The sequence below is a fragment of the Alexandromys fortis genome, unplaced genomic scaffold, assembly GCF_014885135.2.
Source record: "Alexandromys fortis isolate MF-2015 unplaced genomic scaffold, M_Fortis_MF-2015_v1.1 scaffold_17, whole genome shotgun sequence".
NCBI classification, from domain to species: domain Eukaryota; kingdom Metazoa; phylum Chordata; class Mammalia; order Rodentia; family Cricetidae; genus Alexandromys; species Alexandromys fortis.
In genome coordinates, this window is record NW_026067896.1 from 10,482,751 (window position 1) to 10,488,750 (window position 6,000).

General features: G+C 34.3%; 1 protein-coding gene across 3 annotated transcripts in view; it reads right to left on the reverse strand.

Moving 5' to 3' along the window:
• The window catches only part of Csmd3 (CUB and Sushi multiple domains 3), a 930,239-nt gene that overhangs the window by 542,673 nt on the left and 381,566 nt on the right, over nucleotides 1-6,000 (reverse strand). The gene's annotated exons all lie outside the window — the stretch shown is intronic.

The following is a 6,000-nucleotide window of genomic DNA, read 5'->3' on the forward strand; positions in this document are numbered from 1 at the left end:
AATATTCACCTGTGTTTGCAAATACATTTAAAATTGTACTTTTGAAATATATATTGTCCATGTTTTTTGATAAGTTAAATATGTTCCATTTGATGCCAGATGTTGTCACAGAAGCTGAAAAAGGTAATTCTCAATAGAGCAATCACAAGTGACTGAGAAATACTTTAAAAATGTTCAACATCCTTAGCCATAAGTGAGCCACAAATAAAAACTACTTTTAGATTCCATTTTATACCTGTCATAGTGGTTAAGATAAATAACAGATAAATAGTTCACTGCAGTGAGGATGTGGATGGAGCAAGAGGATCACACAGTCTTTGCTGGTGAAAGAGGAAGCTTACATAACTATTATACATATCAATATAAAGCTTCCTCAGAAACTCAGATATTCATCTACCTCAAGACCCAGTTTTATTACTCTTGGGTATATACCCAAAGGAAGCTTATCCTACCACAAATGCCCTTGCTCAAACGTTTTCATTGTGGCTTTAGTCATAATTGCTAGAAACTGGAAGCAACCTAGATCTCCCTCAAGAGAAGAATAGATAAAGAAACTATGGTATATTTACACAGTGAACTATTATTCAGTTATTACAAATGATGCCATAAAATTTGTAGGAAAATGGATGGAACTAGAAATAAATCATCCTGAGTGAAGTAAAACAGACCCAGAAAGATAAACATGGTATGTATTCACTAAAAGGGATAACAGTTTTGAAGTAATTGATAACCAAGGCACAATCAACAGACCCAGAGACATCAGACAACATGAAAGGCTTTAGGAAGGATGTATCAAAAAATCAAAGGGGGGGATAATATATATTAAGGGCAGGATGGAAGTGGGACCATGTTGGGGTAAGATATGATAGACTGGGAGAATGTGGGTAAAAATGCTTTGAATTGGATAGGCATTTTGGTCGTCCTAATGCAGTGGAATTTTCCTGAAATCTATTAAGGTAATCCTAATGAGGACTCCTAGTAATAGGCATTACTGAGTCTCACCTGGCCATCTCTTATTAGCCAAGTGAGACTTCCAGTGGCAGAACCAGTTAGTATTCGAATGAGTTGTTGGCCAAGGGGCTCAGGTCAGCAGCAAATCCACAAATATTCCAGGCTGTTGTTAAGATAAGTGGTTGCTCTCCAAAATTTATGGGGGGGGCATTGCCATGGACAACACCCACACAACTCATTGAACATGAAGATGAACTGATGCCTACATTGAACCCACATTTCTATGTTCTAGTTTATTTGGTGCAGACAAGATACTTTGAAGTCTAACAAATGTGGACACCAACCCAGTCACAAACTTTTTTTTTTCATTTCAGTTTACCCTTCTTTAACTGATAGGAGGGGTCTTCACAGAATATGGGGTATTTAAGAGTGCTGTAGAACATGCCGGCTTTGCAGATGGTTACATCTGGAGATCAGCATGTGCATTAATTCGCATGGCTACTTGAACCCATTTTTTTCTTTCCCATTTTTACCTCCACTTAGTTTAAGCAAATCCTACTGACAGCCTTTTCATAAAGCAGAATCTAACCTTCTGTCAGCTGCCGTATCAGAGCCTGATCTAAGCCAAAATAATTTCTCAAGAGAATCATTGTGTTGTTACATTTTACTTTAATTTCCCATGTTTATTTTTTATTCTTTTTATATTTTTATTGATTTTTTTATTGAGCTCTACATTTTTCTCTGCTCCCCCCTGCCTTTTACCTCCCCCCTTCAAATCTCTCCCAAGATTATCATGCTCCCAATTTACTCACAAGATCTTGTTCATAAAAAGTAACCAAGCATATATTTACTTTTAATCTTAGTTTCCCCTTCATTCAGAAAAAAGGTATTCTGTGATTTCTACCCAAGAGACTCAAACCTGGTTAATTCTAAAATTAATTTCCCAGACTTCCTCCATCTATTTTTCTTCAAAAACCCTACTCTGTGCTTTGGCATGGACAAGCTAGCACAGTCTTGCTTTTCATAGTAAGCAAATCTCTTCCTTAAAAAAGTATGTATTCATGTTTTAATTTGTTCTCAATTCTTCATGTCAGCTTATTCATGGGTCTCTTCTTGATCACTATTAAAATATAACCCAAGCTATTTTATTTACACTATCTAGTCAATGTGCGTTTATTAACCATCTGCTTTTTCTTTGGTCTCAATAGAAAAATTCAGTTTATTTATCTGAATATAAAGAGAGACAGGTCAAGAAGTTGGGAGGACAAGAGACAAAACACACACACACAAACACACACACAAACACACACACACACACACAGAGAGAGAGAGAGAGAGAGAGAGAGAGAGAGAGAGAGAGAGAGATTGAATTGTATTATTTATTTCAAACTTATTCACTAACATCTGCCTAAGGTGAACTAAAAACACACATCCTGGATGCCAGCAATTGGATGAAACGTTCCCAGGTCTGTTCCTGGATCAGGAATTCTAAACTTCTATAATCCACAAGCACCAATTCTCCATCATCTGACACACTTTCAGTTTCCAAGAAAGAGCAAAAGGAATAACATGATCAGAATGTTGCAAATGAAGCAAAGTCATGTATAAAATTAAAGTAGGGAAGCAGTTAGGCATTCAATAAGATAAATTCCAAGTCTCAAGGATGCTATAAGTCTTTTGAACTTTATTCTGGAAGTCATGGGTTTTCAGTGACTGCCTAATGAATGACAATATATTGTATTTTATAGTGGTTCTCAGTTGTGAGTTAATAATACAATTTGAAAGCACAAGTTTGAATCAGGAAGGTAATACAGACGTCTCATCTGTAGATAGGTTTGTAACACATACAAGATGGAAGACTATTGACCAATAATGATAAAACATTAAGGAAAGGAATATTTTGCAGCAGTTGTTTAATTACTGCATCTTATTGACTTAACAATGATTTCTAAAGCTTGCTGCATGTGTCACAGATGAGTGTATTTAATTTCACACTGAATCTTTCTGGTAAAATGGATCAATGATAACATCTTTAGCCATAGGAGATTCAATGTGGTGTGTGTGTGTGTGTGTGTATGTATGTATGTGTGTGAGGTTGTTGTAAGTTCATTTTTATTATCTGGATGTAGGGAACTGTTAAATATAAATATATACCTTCTTTGCTAGCTTGTCAAAAAGTATCTTTAAGGTATGTTTTTACTCCCTTTGAGGTAACAATTTCATTTCTCTCTTTCTCCAAACAATGTGTTTGTAGTAGTTTACATGTGGAATAAAGAGGGTCAGTAGTTATCACTTTAGATCATAGAGCAAGACTTGCTAACCCCCAACTCATCTGCTGTAAATTTAAGATGAAGCATCATTTATTGAACTCACAATGTCTTACCCATTTCAGGCACTTAATTATTTCTTTTATGTTAAAATCAGATCACAATCGTCTGGGAGCTCTTGATTTGAAAGTCATCTGAAGACTTCTCTTGTGGTCTTATTGGAACTTAACATTTCATTCTCATAGAACTCTGCAATTGCAATTATTCTCTCTTTTTTGGGCGGTGTTAATCTATCAAACTATTGCATTCTTGTGTATATGACAGACACCTACTTTGTATACCTGACACTGTCCTGATATTGTTGAACCAAAATGCATCATTCTGTTCTTTTGTCATTGTCAATACTTGTTTTCTAATGTCTGTTACATTTGATAGTAAAGTTTTTCCCCTTTTGTTCAATGTAGAATCAAATGGTTCATTCTTTGTACCTAATGATGCATGTATTTGCTGCTAGGGGACCAAAGTTTGTTTCTCAGTACCCATGTTTGGTAACCTACACCCACTTGCAACTGTAGCTCTTGCTTACCCCAAATCATTTTCTGGACTCTTTGAGCACGAACATAATATCCCATAAATGAACATAGTTTACTCTATAATTTTTATTACTGTGTTATTGTGATTTTGTAATCTTTTAATGAATAAGCATTTCTGACACAATTTAGAAGAATTTAACTTTTAAATAATTCATATATAAGAGGAAAAATTAATCTTGAAGATTAGAAGAAAACCTATAACTATGGAAGTTTAATAATGCTTTTGAAAACAATGATTTATAGGAAAGCATTTAGATTCCTTGAAAAGATGATCATATGTGCCCACCATAATTTTTCTGTCATCACAGAAGAGATGATGATTCTACTCATTCAATATCGTCCACTTGAGTAGAATACTTAATATGATGCCACTTTCAAACACAAATGATTGAACACTTTATTAAGACTATAAAATTACACTTTTTGAAAACAAGTGTGGCTGTTTACTATAATTATGTTTGCCCAACTTTAAATGTCATCATCTTTTAGAAAATACTTAGTTTTTCTTTTTCAAAAAATATTTATTTATTTATTTATTTATTTATTATGTATACTATATTCTGTCTGTGTGTATGCCTGAAGGCAAGAAGAGGGGCATCAGACCCAAATACAGATGGTTGTGAGCCACCATGTGGTTGCTGGGAATTGAACTCAGGACCTTTGGAAGAACAGGCAATGCTCTTAACCTCTGAGCCATCTCTTCAGCCCCAATACATAGTTTTTCAAAAAATGTCTTGTTAAATAAAGTCCTAAAGATGTCAGTTGAATGAGAGAATTTTCAAAATGTATAAATTTTGAATCATATACGTTGACCGAAATAGTTAACCTATTTATTTTAAAATCAATTAAATGAGAAATAAGTGAATAGGAAGAAAGGAAAGGCAGCTGCTGGTAATTGATTGAAAGAGAGGATCCTCAGAGACAAAGCAATCTTATCAGCAACTCATTTCAGATGGGTTGATGCTTAATTTTTTGTTGTTGTCCCAGATACTGTGTGTTTTGGTTGATTTAAAGGTCTCATGATTTCCTGACATATGCAGAATTCAACATTAACACAGATGTCTAGTCTTCAAAAAAAACTTATGAGTAGAAATTACCAGACATAAATACTGATGCAAAACTTAGAGCTTATGTAAAACATTTCTGTACTGAATAGATTAAAGTTCTAAACGCAGAGGGGAAAACATTGCCAACTAAACCTGAATATGACAAGATAATGCTGTTCAAAAATAATTCTTTTAATTAGTTTAAACTGCACTTTCAAAAATGAGTTATTGTACATTAGAAAACTTAAACTGACCTTCTCCCTTTACTAGAATGAAGTTTAGGGTATTTTAAATACAACCATTATGTGTTCTAAGAATATAAAGTGATATTAAAAATGAATAACAACTAAATTTTAAAGTTTTATACTTTGTATTCCTGTAACTTTCAACACTCCTGGAGTAAAGGATGCTATGGTATCCAAACCACCATAGAAAATGTTCCCACTCTGCTGTAGCCCTCTTCATAAGATCCTATAATTCATTAGAAAATACATTGGTCACAACATTATTTAAAAAGTTTATGTCAAATGGTAGCTCCTGAAAATATGCATATGAGTAACATTTTAAGGGCAGGTTATATTTAAACACACACATTTGTTTATATAAATTGGCATCGTATATATACATACACACATATATATATGTCACACAAACAGAAACACATATAAATTGGACTCACTTCCATGGTAAGACACTATCTGACTTAATAGAAACCATTACATGTTTTATTTGGAGTAAGAACTTTATTTAATTTCCCAAATTAACTGGCACTTATTTTTAAATGTTTTAAATTTGTCTAAATATAGGTTGTTTCCAGGTTCTGGCTATTACAAATAATGCTGTTATGAACATAGTTGAACAAATGCCCTTGTCATATGATCGGGCCTCTCTTGGGCATATTCCCAAGAGTGGTATTGCTGGGTCCAGGGGTAGGTTGATCCCGAATTTCCTGAGAAACCGCCACACTGATTTCCAAAGTGGTTGCACAAGATTGCATTGCCACCAGCAATAGATGAGTGTACCCCTTTCTCCACGACCTCTCTAGCAAAGGCTATCATTGGTGTTTTTGATTTTAGCCATTCTGACAGGTGTAAGATGGTATCTTAAAGTTGTTTTGATTTGCATTTCCCTGATCGCTAAGGA